Source organism: Rattus rattus, chromosome 10 (assembly GCF_011064425.1).
Source record: "Rattus rattus isolate New Zealand chromosome 10, Rrattus_CSIRO_v1, whole genome shotgun sequence".
Lineage (NCBI taxonomy): Eukaryota > Metazoa > Chordata > Mammalia > Rodentia > Muridae > Rattus > Rattus rattus.
Window position 1 is genome coordinate 80,202,714 of NC_046163.1, and position 15,516 is coordinate 80,218,229.

Here is a 15,516-nt window from a genome sequence, read left to right on the forward strand (position 1 = left end):
TTTCTTCTGCTATAAACTTTGTGTATAAGATCCAATTTTAAAACTTTTACCTTTCATTCCCTACTTCTTCTACTGGCTAGTTCTAATCATAGAACTAAATTAAAACATGATATTGCTGACATAACATCAAAATCTGAAGAGCACTTATTCTTTCTCTAATGAAGGTAACTAGCTTATTTAACACACATGGACTTATAATCAGAATCAGAAGCAAAATTAAGAAGGGTCACATAAGGGAAGATATCAGAGTAGCCATCCAAGGAGATCTACTAAACCAGCTCTCGAACTATCCCTGATGCTCTTCTCGGTCTCTTTGTCTTTTGTCTAACCTCTTTTTAAGTTTACTCATGGAGTCTTTAATTACTCCTGAATGGTCTACATAGAAGCAACATTCTTCTTTTACTGTAGCACACAGACCTCCTTCTTTAAGGAATATCAGGACTAATCTTCTCTTATTCTGAAGGACTACCTCTGAGAGGGGGGTTGGGGATTCTTGGAGGACAGCTAAAATGCCTTTTTTACTCTTTTTATATCTAAGTCAATGGCAGTTCTGAATTCTTCATAAGCCTGTGTTTCAGGGCTACAGCAGATGTCCTTGTAGCTGCCCTTGCAGCACCTAGACTCTGCCTTAAGATAGCCCTAAGTAATTCTCAACTCACTTTTGTGTCTTAGTAAGTCTTTAGCATTAGTATTCCAATCTGTACACTATCTGAACCTACACACAAAGGTCATGACTGCATTTTAGAACATTTTTTTTCTTTTTCTTTTTTCTTTTTTTTTCGGAGCTGGGGACCGAACCCAGGGCCTTGCGCTCGCTAGGCAAGTGCTCTACCACTGAGCTAAATCCCCAACCCCTAGAACATTTAAATTTATACAGGTTATGAAGCCTGAGGCACAATCCCAAGAACTGTTAGGAGTAATAACAGATGCAATATTACATCATTTGCAATAGAAATTAAGCCTATCCCCACACCTACTTCGATGGAACCCAGGGCAAACATGAAATTCTTGTTTCTCAAGCACACTCCTCAACTGAGCATTTTAGATTTCCTGTAACAGCTACTAACAAGCATCTCAAGTGGGAGAGTGAGAAAACAAGAAGAGAGTCCACACAGAAAGACTGCCCAAAGATTTACAGGCAAAAAAAAAAAAAAAAAAAGGGCGCACAAAAATAAAAAATAAGCTGCTGCCGCAAGGTTGGCACAAAACCGAACTGATTCAGATGGGAACTACCATGAGCTCACCAAAGATGGATGAAGGGGATCGGATTCCATATCACTCCTCCTTCCCAACCAGAATCTTCCTATTGTCAAATTCACAAGTAACACAAAACAGAGACCTAAGACACACAAAGACCACTCTGGAAATACAGAAGGCCCGGAGGGCGGGTCTTTTCTCCAGTCCAGGAGAATCACCGAATCCTCACCAGCCCCCAGGCAGGAATTTCCCATGTGTCCCTGGGGTCCCTAACCTCCTGGGATGTCTCCCAGGGCAGTGCAATCAGTGAGCCCCTGGCACATCTACCACTCACACTCGAGTCTCCTCTGAGACACAAGCCTCTGTCTCAGCCCGAGATGGGAGCAACTGCAAAACCAGAACTCCAGAACTCACAAGCAAACACAGACCCAGAGTAGCAAATACAGACCCAGAGTTTAGACGGCACAAAACACAAAGATACAAAGACACAGACACTATCTCCTGAATTGGAACCGCCTCGGATCCTTTTTCTTACAATAAGTCATTTAAACACTTTCCAACCTTGTGCCATCTATAGGAGCTAATATCTGCTCCTTCAATAATAAACCAAGGACAAGTTTCTGCCAAAAAGAAAAAAAAAATAACGAGATCCTTTTTCTTAACTCTTACTCCCCTTTCCCTGAGAGAAGCCTTAAGGTCTTTAATAAATACAGCTTCCTTAGACATTTTTTTCCCATCCTCAATTAGACAGAAAACTCTTACCTGCTACATCTTTCTCTCATGTGTGGTGAGAGTTTGTGGCAATGAACACTAGATCACACAGCTACTTTCACTTTATCTGCATTTGTTTCTGGACAAATACCCAAGATCCTCAACTTCTTTTTCTGTCTGGTGAAGGTCCGTACCTCGAGCCGCACATTGGGCATCACTTGCCCCTGCCAGTGGGAACTCAGTTATTGGTGGCGATCGAGGGGTACCCATACCTGTGGGTGAGAAAGAGGATCAAGACCAAGCAGTGTCCTTGTCAAGGTCTGTTTATTTAGAGGAGTGTACAGCATTTAAAGCTCTGAAGCAGGAACAGAAGCTTAGGGAAGGGGGAGTACTGGGAAGTGCCCAAGGACATAAGGTGAATCCTTAAACCACAAGATGTTCTTCTTCTTTGACAAGGTCAAGTCCTTCTCAGGAATCTGCTCAGGACAGGGCTGTAGCTTTGCTCAGTTGGCAGTCTGGTCCCGGACAGTCCTCTAAGTTGGAAATCTTCACTCTTCTATACCTATTATCTGTAGGTTTGATCTTCCCATTGTGTCCTTGTATTCTGTTGGTGATGCTTGCATCTGTGACTCCTGATCTTTTTCCTAGATTTTCTATCTCCAGGTTTGTCTCCCTTTGTGCCTTCTTTATTGCTTCTATTTTCATTTTTAAATTCTGGACCGTTTTGTTCAAGTCCTTTACCTGTTTGGTTGTCTTTTCCTATAATTCTTTAAGGTGTTTTTGTGTTTCCTTTTTAAGTGCTTCTACTCGTTTACTTGCATTGTCTTGTATTCCTTTAAGGGAGTTACTTATTTATGTCCTTCTTAAAGTCACTCATCATCCTAAAATAGGATTTTACTTCTAAATCTTGCTTTTGTGGTTTGTTTGGATATCCAGTGTTTGCTTTGGTGGGAGAACTGGGCTGTGATGATGCAAGTAGTCTTGGTGTTTGTTGCTTATGTTCCTGTACTTTCATCTCACCATCAGGTTTTCTCTGTTGTTAGTTTGTCTTGTTGTCTCTGACAGTGGCTTGGCCCTCATGTAGGCCTGTGTGTCAGCACTCCTGTAGACCTGTTTTCTTTCAGCTGGTTCTGGGAAGAGATAGCTCTGGTCTCATGTATGTAGGTGCTCCTTGTGACTGGCTTTCAGGTCTACACACAGCCAGAAACCTGAAATGTCTTGCCCCTGAGTGCTCCTAGGTCCTTGTTATCAGGTGACACAGATGGCACTAGGTTATTTCCTCTTGGGTCAGGAATGTGGGCAGAAAGTGTTTGTCAACTCTGAGTTCTCAAGAGTGTCTGCACTTCTGAGCCTCCAGTTCTATCCCCCATGGGATTTGGATGCAGGGCACTATATGACTAGTTCAGTTCAGTTCCAGTCACAGTCAAGAACCAGCAGATTATGCTGACTGCTTCTATATTTCTGTGTCCACAGGGACTCTGCAGTTTCCACTTGGGACAGGGATGTGGGCATATGTTGGCAGAAGTAGCTGTCTGTCCTGTGGTCTCAGGTCTTTCCATACTTTTCAGAGGTCACTTCTCTTCCCCACTGAATTTTGGTGCAGGAAGTTGTGGAGATGGTTCAATTTAGTTCTGGGCACAGCCAGAAACTGGAATTTCCCTGTCCCAGATTTCTGCATTTTTTTTTTGTTTTTGTTTTTGTTTTTTTTTTTCTGTCCTGAGTAGACTGTGCCAATTCACATGGAGCAGAAAAGTTGGTTTTACCTCTGTTCTCAAGTATGCAGCTACTCCTGGTGACTGGCTTTCAGCTTTGGGCTCAGGCAGAAATTGGAATTCTCCTGCCCCTGACTGTTTCTAGGCACTAGGCTATTTCCTCTTGGGTCAGGAATATGGACAGGGAAGAGTCTCCTCTGAGTTCCCAGGAGTGCTCACATTTCGAAGGGTCCAGCTCTCTCCCCCATGGGATTTTGGTTTTAATTTGCCTTTAAAGTTATTGCAAATAACAACTTATAACAAATAGTAACAAAACATGTTTTTAAGTAAGCAAGATTCAGGGTGTATTTTGTTCATTTTTTTAGTGAATGAATTTTCTGTAAGTGCATAGTAATTACAGATTATCTGATTTTATTTACCCCAAAATATGGAAATGAGTTGCATTAATATCTCAGAATTTTACTGCTTTTGAAGTTGTCACCAGGATGGTATTCTGTCAATGTAAATGGTCCTACAAGTAATGTACCTTGTAAGACCCATGGATTATTGTAGAAAGGGAAGTAAAAAGCCCCAGAAAGAACATCAGTGCTTTCCATTCAATTTACATTTTGTTAGATCTTGAAGGTCATATCTACTTTTATGATTACTAGGGGACTCCAATAATAAAATGATCTTCAAAAGAAATGAATTTGAGGTTATGTGTCTGAAAGACATATAGACAGTACTGTAGAAATAACATCTAATATATACTAAGCAATTCAAGAAGTTAGACTCCAGAGCCAAATAACCTGTTAAAAATGGGGTACAGAGCTAAACAAATAATTCTCAGCTGAGGAATTTTTAATAAATGAGAAATACCTAAAGAAATATTCAACATCCTTATTCATCAGGGAAATGAAAATCAAATCAATGCTAAAATTCCACCTCACACCAGTCAGATTGTCTTAGATCAAAAACTCAGGTGAAAACAGATGCTCAGGTGAAAACAAGGATATGGAGAAAGAGGAACACTCTTTCATTTTTGGTGGGCTTGAAAGTTCATACCATTCTGGAAATCAATCTGGAATTTCCTAAGAAAATTGGACACTGCACTACCTTAGGACCCAGCTATACCACTCCTAGGCATATACTCAAAACATGCTCCAATACGAAACAAAGAAACATGCTCCACTATATTCAAAGTAGCCTTATTTATAATAGCCAGAAGCAGGAAAAGACTGACATACCCTCCAACAGAGGAATGGACATAAAAAAAAAATGTGGTACATCTACACAATGGAGTGCTATTCAGCTAACAAAAACAATGACTTCATGAAATCATAGGCAAATAGATGGAACTAGAAAATATCATCCAGAGTAAGTAAACCAATCACAAAAAACACACATGGTATTGACATACTAATAAGTGAATATTAGCTCCCAAACTCAGGTTATCCTAGACACAATCCACTGACCACATGAAGCTCAAGAAGAATGATCACCAAAGTGCAGATGCTTCATTCCTTCTTCAAAGGGGGAACAAATATTCATAGGAGTGCGTATGGAAAAAATGTTTTGAGCAGAGACTGAAGGAATTGCCATTCAGAGCCTGCCCCACTTGAGGATCTACCCCACATACATACATACATACATACATACATACATACATACATACATACATACATGCATACACACACACACACAAACACACACACACACACACACACAAACACACAAATCTATACATACATCCACCAAAACTAGACAATATTGATGATGCCAAGAAGTGCATGCTGACAAGAGCGTGATACAGTGTTCTACTGAGAGGCTCAGCCCGAGCATGACAAATACAGAGTCTAATGCTAGCAGTAAACCATTGACCTGAGACTGGGGTCCCTTTTCAAGGAATTAGATAAAGGACTGAAGGAGCTGAAAGGGCTTGCCACCCATTAAGAACAACAATACCAACCAACCAGAGCTCCCAGGAAAAAACCATTAACAAAGAGTACGTATGGACCAACCCATGGCTCCAGATGCATATGCAGCAGAGGATGGCCTTGTTGGACATTAATGGAAGGAGAAGCCCATAGTCCTGCCAAGGCTGAACCCACCAGTGTTGGGGAATGTCAGGGTAGGTAGGTGGGAAGGGAGGGTGTTTGGGGAGGGGGGACATTCTTATAGAACAAGGGTAAGTGGATAGTACAGGGGCCTATGGACAGGAAACAAGGAAACAGAATACTATTTGCAATGTAAATTAAAAATATCCAATAAAAAATAAAGATAACAAATGGAGGTAAGAAGATATGAGAACTAGCTGAGATAACCTATGAGAAACTTAATATATTTGTACCTCATATTAATCTGTGTGTGTGTGTGTGTGTGTGTGTGTTTGTGTGTGTGTGTGTGTGTGTGTGCTTGCAGCCAATCGTGGGTACATGCGTGTGTATCTGTGTGTTTAAGTGTTTGTGTGCACATGTGCATGCATGTGTTTGTCTGCATGTGTGTGAAGGCTAGAGGCCAGCTTCTTTCTGGTGTTGTTCTTCAGGACCTGTCTACCCTGAAAGTTTATATATATTACAGTTTTCTGCCTGCATATATGCTTGTAGGCCAAAAGATGGCAGACCTCATTACAGATGGTTGTGAGCCACCATGTTTTTGCTAGGAATTGAACTTATAACCTCTGGAACAGTACTCTTAATTTCTGAGCAATCTTTCCAGCCACACCTTGAATTTTCAGACAGTTTTATTAAGATTTAGTAGTCATGGAGTGTGCTAGGCTGGTTATGTAGAGACCTCCAAGGGTCTACTTGCAACTTCCTTCTTAGTACTGGCATTAAAAGTACATACACCTATATGTGATATTAGCAAAAGTAAATGGAATCATAATTATTAGCTCATTATATAGCTATAATTTTCAGATTCTGTTTTAATTAGAATGTCAATATGAAGTTATAGAGAAAGAAAGAAAATCCAAATAAAGTAAGATAAGGTTAAAAGCTTTCTACTGTGCCTCAGAAAAATTGAGTAAGTGTTAAGTGCTAAAGTTTAAATATGGCTTCCCATTAGGGTTCAAGTGTGGAATATTTGGGCCCCAGTATGCTTACAATGAAAGGTAGCATACAGGGATATTCAGATGATCCAGCAGGCATGGGTGTCTCTTCATCAATCATAATGACCAGACTTTCATTCTTAGCCCTACTAGACTGAGTTCCCCCTCTGACAGGAATGATGTAAATGTCTATAATACCAAGCTCCTGGTAGAGTGGGAATAGGAGACAGCTCATTACCAAGATCTAAAAATAACATCAATTGCTGCTAAGTTTCATGCTACTGTGAAGTCAGATGATTGCAAATGGCTGCCTATTGCAAATGCCTGTGTTAGTTGTAATTTACAGTGATTTTTGGAGGCAAAATTGGCTATGAAGTGATCAAGCACTTCAATGGGCAACGTCCAATTGCTACTTATTTCAACAAGTGGTAGCTATTGGACAGAAATCTGAGTCAGATGAGGGAGAAGTTAGCAAGAATTACTGTTCCCTTTCTGATTCAAATGACAATTTTATTGATGAAGCCATTGAGTAAAAGTTAAAGTGTTGATTCTGAAAATGAAAGAGAGAGTGTTGGAAGAAGACTGCATGCTCTGTCCCTCAAATAAGTGATAGGGGAGATGCTGCTTTGATTGATGATGTTTCGAATATGAAACATGTGTCACCAAATGTGGATTTAAGCTTTAGTAAGGATGATAAAGTTGTAGTGAACATTCCAGGCCATATAACTGAAGAAATCATTTGCACAGATATTTCTTTTCTTATTTCGGAGAGAAGATTTCTGGCAGAATTTGAGAAAAAAAACCCAAAAGTATATACTCATCAAATGTGCGAAGAAAAGCCAAACAACTATTATACTAAGAATTTCTGGGACGACACTGTTAATGAAATGAAAGATTGTATTGGTCTCACTATATACAGAGAATATTTGTGTATAAAACTAAGATATCAGAATAACTGGCCAAGTGTGAGAATGTATTTTATTGCTTCTGGTTTATGAGCAGGATGAGCACATTGGCAAAGCAGAGGCAAACACTGAGTACTAGTGTTCTTGCATCTATCTGTTTCATTGCAAGATTGCAGATTCCTGCTCTGGGTTTCTGCCTTGGATTCCTTCAGTGATGAATTCTAATGTACAAGATATAATATATTTTCTTCTTTTGTTCCTGTCTCTATTGCCCAAAAAGGAAAAAAAAATAGAATATAAAACGAGAATCTTGCTAATTGAGCCATATCCCTAACATATCAGTGACACTTTAGCTCTCATTAAATATACAATGGTACTTACCTGTCTTTGCATAATTTAGCTTTTAAGTACTTGTTGTGCTAACATTTATTAAGTGGTGGCATGATTATAAATGAAATCTTTACATTGTAGTTTCTTCAAGGGTACTCAAGGGAGCATTTTTCAGGAAAATGCTCTTCCCATAAAAGGTTATGGTAGACTACTCTACTTTCCAATACACATAAGAATAGTAAAAGCCTCGATATTCATAAGGGAAATTGATCTAAAGTTCTGTTTCTTTGTTGGGTCTTTGTGTGGTTTAGGTATAAGAGTAATTGTGACTTCATAGAAGGAATTCGGTAGCACTCCATCTGTTTCAATTTTGTGGAATAGTTTGGAGAGTATTGGTATGAGGTCTTAAATGAAGGTCTGATAGAATTCTGCACTGAACCCATCTGGACCTGGGCTCTTTTTGGTTGGGAGATCTTTAATGACTGCTTCTATTTCGTTAGGAGGTATGGGGTTGTTTAAATGGTTTATCTGTTTTTGATTTAACTTTGGTACCTGGTATCTGTCTAGGAAATTGTCCATTACCTACAGATTTTTATGTTTTGTTGAATATAGGCTTTTGTAGTAGGATCTGATGATTTTTTGAATTTCCTCTAAGTCTGTAGTTATGTCTCCCTTTTCATTTCTGATTTTGTTAACTTGGACACACTCTCTGTGTCCTCGCATTAGTCTGGCTAAGGGACTTATTATTTATTATTTATTTAACTTGTTGATTTTCTCAAAGAACCAGCTTTTGGTTCTGTTGATTCTTTGTATAGTCCTTTTTGTTTCTACTTGGTTGATTTCAGCTCTGAGTTTGATTATTTCTTGCCTTCTACTCCTCCTGGGTGTATTTGCTTCTTTTTGTTCTAGAGCCTTTAGGTGTGATGTCAAGCTGCTGACATATGCTTCCTCCTGTTTCTGCAGGCACTCAGAGTTATGAGTTTTCCCATTAGCACAGCTTTCATTGTGTCCCACAAGTTTGGGTATGTCTTACTTTCATTTTCATTAAATTCTAAGAAGTCTTTAATTTTTTCTTTTATTTCTTCCTTTACAATGTTATCATTGAGTAGAGCATTGTTCAATTTCCATGTATATGTGTTCTTCCCTTATTGTTGTTGAAGACCAGCTTTAGTCCTTGGTGGTCTGATAGGATACATGGGATAATTTCTATCTTTCTGTATCTATTGAGGCCTGTTTTTTGATCAATTTTGGAAAAAGTACCATGAGGTGCTTAGAAGAATGTATATCTTTTTGCTTTAGGATAGAATGTTCTATAAATATCTCTTAAGTCCATTTGGTTCATGTCTTCTCTTAGTCTTTCTACGTATCTGTTTAATTTCTGTTTCCATGACCTGTCCTTTGATAAGAGTGTGGTGTTGAAATCTCCTACTATTATTGTGTGAGGGGCAATGTGTGCTTTGAGCTTTAGTAAGGTTTCTTTTATATGAAGCTGCCCTTGTATTTCGAGCATAGATATTTAGGATTGAGTTCTTCCAGGTAGATTTTTCTTTGATGAATATGAAGTGTCCTTCCTTATCTTTTTTGATGATTTTTAGTTGAAAATCGATTTTATTTGATATTAGAATGGCTACTCCAGCTTGCTTCTTCAGACCATTTGCTTGGAACATTGTTTTCCAGCCTTTCACTCTGAGGTAGTGTTTGTCTTTGTCTCTGAGGTGGGTTTCCTGTAGGCAGCAGAATGCAGGGTCCTCATTGCATATCCAGTTTGTTAAACTATGTCTTTTTATTGGGGAATTGAGACCATTGATGCTGAGAGATATTAAGGAATAGTGATTATTGCTTCCTGTTTTATTCATATTTGGATGTGAGATTATGCTTGCGTGCTTTTGTTCTCTTTGTTTTCTTGTCAAGAAGATTAGTTTCTTGCTTTATATAGGGTGTAGCTTTCCTCCTTATGTTGGGCTTTACCATTTATTATCCTTTGTAGGGCTGGATTTGTAGAAAGATATTGTGTAAATTTGGTTCTGTCATGAAATATCCTGGTTTCTCCATCTATGTTAATTGAGAGATTTGCTAGATACTGTCATCTGTTCTGGCAAATGTGGTTTCTTAGGGTTTGTATGACATCTGTCCAGGAACTTCTGCCTTTCATATTCTCTGGTGAGAAGTCTGGTGTGATTCTGATAGGTCTGCATTTATATGTTTTGTAGGGAGCTTTGACGTGCCATGCCTCAAAGATGGCGCTGGTTTCCACCTTCCACCCTCCCAACGGTGAGCGCTCCTTGTAGTAAACAAGTCATTATTTGGCTATGCCTGCCTGGCATGCTAGCTTCTGCCTAGTGACAGCCTATCTGCATGAACCACGTGGCTTGCTGGGATTGGCCAGAGCTAGCTATTTAAGTGTGGTGCGGGGGTTCCCCGGGGTCAGAAGATTGTATCAAGGTTTCTGAGTAAAACTGCTTGAAGAAGATCTCCTCTGGTGGTGTCTTCATTGCTGGTTGAGGTTGGGTGTGGCAAGTGGTGGCCCGTATGGGGAACTCCTGAGATCAGAACTTCTTGCAGTCAGGGCAGCGCTGGAAATTTCCCAAGATAAGGTGGGACCATAAAGACCGCGGGAAATAAGCGGGTATAAAGTCTCAGGGTAGTGAGCAAGAACCGAAAATAAAGTTTGCGGTAGCAGTGAACAGAAAGTAAAGTTCTTGGTAGCAGGGAATCAAAAGTAAATTGTGGTAGCAGCGAACGGAAAGTAAAGTTCACGGTTGCAGTGAACCGAAAGTAGCAAGACACGCAGTGAATTTAGCCGTAGCAGCTTAGAAAGTTTTTGTCATGGGGACCTCACAGTCTCGTCCAATTTTTCGGACTCTTCAAGAGCTGTTTGAGCAAAAGAAACTAAAAATAAAAATGAGCACCATAGAGAGATTTCTGAGCGAATGTGATGCCATTGCACCCTGGTTCGCAGTCTCTGGTAATCTTACTGTGGCAAGTTGGGAAAAATTAGGGAAAGACCTTGATTTTGCCTGGGAACAGGGGATTATAAGACCTGGGGTTCCTCAGTGTGGCGCTTAGTGCATAGTTGCCTTGAGGATCAAAAATGTTGTCAGGCAGCTATAGAGAAGGGGCAAGCTGCCCTAGAAATGCTTCAAGAGAAGAGGTCAGAAAAGCAGGGAAGCGCAAAGAAGACAGACTCAGAAAAGACAGACACAGAGGAGGAAACAGATGAAACAGATTCAGAAGAAGAGTTACAAGAGTTGATAGATAAAATGTGGAAACAGTCTCTAAGGAATAGACAGAAGAAGAAAAGGAAAAAGCTTAAAATGGCGGAGGAACCTCCTGGGCAGTTCCCCTCGGTTCCTCCTCCCTGCAATGTTGTAGAGGGAGGAAGTACAGTTTTGGGTAGTACATTCTGCCCAGAAGTGTGGAAGGCACTCTGCACAGAACTACATCTGGCCTATACTGTCTATGTGGATGCTAATCAACAAAGATATCATGAGCCTCTTGATTTCAAGGTGATTAAAGCCTTGGCTGATTCAATGAGAACATATGGTATCACTGCCTCCCTTACTATTGTTCAGATAGAGGCTCTGCACAGCTTTTGCATGACTCCTAATGATTGGACCAACTTGGCGCGAGCGTGATTCAGCCCAGGGCAGTATCTAGATTAGAGAGCTTTTCTAATTGAGTATGCCAATGAACAGTCTTCTGTCAATTTGGAGGCGGGAGATTAGAGGGTAAATGTTTGTTTATTGCCCCTGAAAAAGTACAAAAGGGCAATCTTGTAAATTATTTAGGAGCAAAATTAAGCCCTTATACCATTATCCCCCAGAAGGTTGAATTGAGGAAAGATAATCTTAAGACTCTTAATGATTTTCAAAAATTACTAGGAGATATAAATTGGGTCAGATGTTATTTGAAATTACCAAATTATGAATTAAAACCATTGTATAATACTTTTGTTGGGGATTCGGCCTTGGATTCTCCTAGACAATTGACTGAGGAAGCAAGGGAAGCTTTAAAGAAGGTTGAAAAAGGATTACAAGTTGCAATTTTACATCGATAGAAGGATGCAGACATTGTGCTATGCATTCTAGCCACCTACATGCATTCCACAGGATTGTTGTGGCAAGATGGCCCTCTGCTTTGGGTTTATCCCAGAGCTTCTCCAGCTAGATCAGTAGAGTATTATCCTACAGCAGTTGCACGATTAGCCCTGAATGGGATCCAACAGTGCATACAATTTTTTGGTGTTTCCCCAACCTCGATCATAGTGCCCTATACAGGTCCGCCGATGAAGATCTTGTGTGGCACTGTGGATGATTGGGCTATATTATGATGAGAATTCTATGGAGAGATAGATAGTCATTGTCCAAAACACCCTTTGCTATCCTTCTTTAAGGAACATCCCGTGATCTTTCCTAAGGTTACATCCAGTGTTCCTATACAGGGGGCGCCAAACATTTTTACAGATGGATCCAAAAATGACTGTGGAACCTATATGGTTGACCATCAAGAGCCAAGTTTGTGTCAATATCAACCCAGCTCTCCACAAGTAATTGAACTCAAAATTGTGCTGGAAGTTTTTAAAAATTGTTCTTTTGCCTATAATTTGCTCTCTGATTCATCATATGTTGTTAATGCAGTTAAGATATTAGAAGTGGCTGGCCCTATTAAAATTAGAAGTACGATATGCCAGCTATAGAGGGAACTTCAAGAATTGATCTAGAAAAGAGGTCACAAGTTTTTTGTCCAACATATTAGAGCTCATACAGGTTTGCCTGGTCCTCTCAGTGAGGGAAATGATCTTGTGGATAGATGTACCCGAATGGAGTTTATCTTCTTAAGCTCATCATTGGATCAAGCCTCACAGTTTCATCAACAATTTCATGTGCCTACTAAAACGTTACAGAGGAAGTTTCATGTGTCTTGAGCAGATGCTTGACAGATAGTTTTAGGATGTCAACAGTGTATCACTTTCCATCATCCCCCTAGTGTGGGGGTTAATCCCAAGGGCTTAATGCCATTAAAGATTTGGCAAATGGATGTAACTCACATATCTGGATTTGGGACTCTAAAATACATTCATGTTTCTGTGGATACTAGTTCAGGTGTCATTGATGCTACCCCTATGAGTGGGGAAAAGGCAAGCAATGTTATTGGACACTGCCTAGAAGCCTGGGCTGCTTGGGGAAAGCCTCAACACTTAAAAACTGATAATGGCCCAGCATACACTGCCCAATCTTTCAAATCCTTTTGTAAACAGATGGATGTACAGTTGAGCCATGGCCTGCCTTATAATCCCCAAGGTCAAGGTATTGTTAAGCGAACACATTGTACATTAAAGGAATGAATAATTAAACAAAAAGGGGGGAATAGGCCATGGCAGAACTCCTAAGGAACAGATATCCTTAGCCCTTTTTACTCTTAATTTTTTAATTTTGGATGATGATGGCCTTTGTGCCGCTGACCCACATCAGTGTTGGGTGGGCACTTTGAAAGGTTATGTGAAATGGAAAGATGTGATCACTGGCTTATGGCACGGGCCAGATCCCGTGTTGGCGTGGGCGAGAGGGTCTGTTTGTGTGTTTCCTCAGGAACCGGCAAGATCCGTTGTGGGTCCCTGAAAGATTGACTAGGAGGTGCAACAAGAATGTAGATCCTGCTGTTGCTGACACTTCTCGGTGTGACCCAAGTGCTGGTCCAAATGGAGCCCCAGTGGGGGATACTAACGGTGTTCCTGAGACACATGCCGATACGTCATGACCTTTAAGCCCACTACTCTAAATTTTCTAAACAGTTGTCAAGTTATCTTTTAGGTAATTGGACTGGAGAATTCGATTTCTTAATGGATCAGCTACGTGTAGTCATCATGACCGTGAACTCCACACGTGTGGATGCTAGAGTGGCTAGGTGATTGTCATCTTGGATTGCTGCTGCTATGAATCACCTGAGGGAGTGGGCAGGTATGGGAGCCCTAGCTGGACTCTTGCTGCTGGTCTCCCTAATGAGCCTGTGGTGTCTCTGTAGAATGAGGTTTGTTCAGAGGCAGCACGCGGCTATGGTGGTACAGGCATTTGCAGCCATTGAAGCAGGACAGTCCCCTCAAGCCTGGCTTACAGTCATTCAGAAGACTTAGTTGCACCTTGCCCCTGAGTATGCGTAAGTGACCCTACCCATTGACGGTCAACTTCCCTTCTACCTAAGTCATGGAACCTTGTGGGCGAAGAGGTGTCCTGAGACGGGTTTAATGAAGGGATGATCCTAAGACCGGGGGGGGGGATGTCGCCATGCTCAGCGGTTCCTTTGCCTGCTTGATTAATTAAACAAAAAGGGAGAACTGTAGGGAGCTGCGACATGCTGCACCTCAAAGATGGCACTGGTTTCTGCCTTCCACCCTCCTTGTAGTAAACAAGTCCTTATTTTATTATGCCTGCCTGGTCTGCTAGCTTCTGCATAGTGACAGCCTATCTGCATGACCCACATGGCTTGCTGGGATTGGCCAGTGCTAGCTACTTAAGTGTGGTGCGGGGGTTCCCCGAGGTCAGAAGTTTGTATCAAGTTTCCTGAGTAATATTGCTTGAAGAAGATCTCCTCTGGTGTGTCTTCCTTGCTGGTCAAGGTTGGGCACAACAATGTTTCTTGACCGTTTTCCCTTAAAGCTGTTAATATTCTTTCTTTGTTGTGTGCATTTGGTGTTTTGACTATTATGCGATGGGAGGAGTTTCTTTTCTGGTCCAATCTATTTGGAGTTCTGTAGGCTTCTTGTATGTTTATGGGCATCTCTTTCTTTAGGTTAGGGAAGTTTTCTTCGATGATTTGTTGAAGGTATTTACTGATCCTTTGAGCTGCGAGTCTTCACTCTCTTCTACACCTATTATTCTTAGGTTTGATCTTCTCATTGAGTCCTGGATTTCTTGTATGTTTTGGACCAGTAACTTTTTCCATTTTACATTATCTTTAACAGTTTTGTTGATGATTTCTATGGAATCTTCTGCTCCTGAGATTCTCTCTTCTATCTCTTGTATTCTGTTTTTGATGCTTGTATCTACGGCTCCTTGTCTCTTCCTTTGGTTTTCTATATCCAGGGTTGTCTCCATTTGTGCTTTCTTTATTGCTTCTATTTCCATTTTTAATTCATTCACATGTTTGATTGTGTTTTCCTGGAATTCTTTCAGGGATTTTTGTGATTCTTCTCTATAGGCTTCTTCTTGTTTATTTATGTTTTCCTCCGTTTCTCTAAGGGAGTTCATTATGTCTTTCTTAAAGGCCTCCATCATCATGATCAAATGTGATTTTAAATCTAGATCTTGCTTTTCTGGTGTGTTTGGATATTCAGTGTTTGCTTTGGTGGGAGAACTGGGCTCCGGTGATGCCATGTAGTCTTGGTTTCTGTTGTTTGGGTTTCTGCACTTGCCTCTCCCAATTAGGTTGTCTCTGCTGTTACCTTGTTCTGCTATTTCAAACAGTGGCTAGACCATCCTATAGGCCTGTGCGCCTGGAGTGCTGTAGACCTGTTTTCCTGTTTTCTCTCAGCCAGTTATAAGAACAGCATGTTCTGCTTTCGGGCGTGTAGTCCTTCCTGCCTACTGGTCTTCTACTCTTCTGGTGGGCATGTGTCCTGCGTTCACCAAGCTGATCG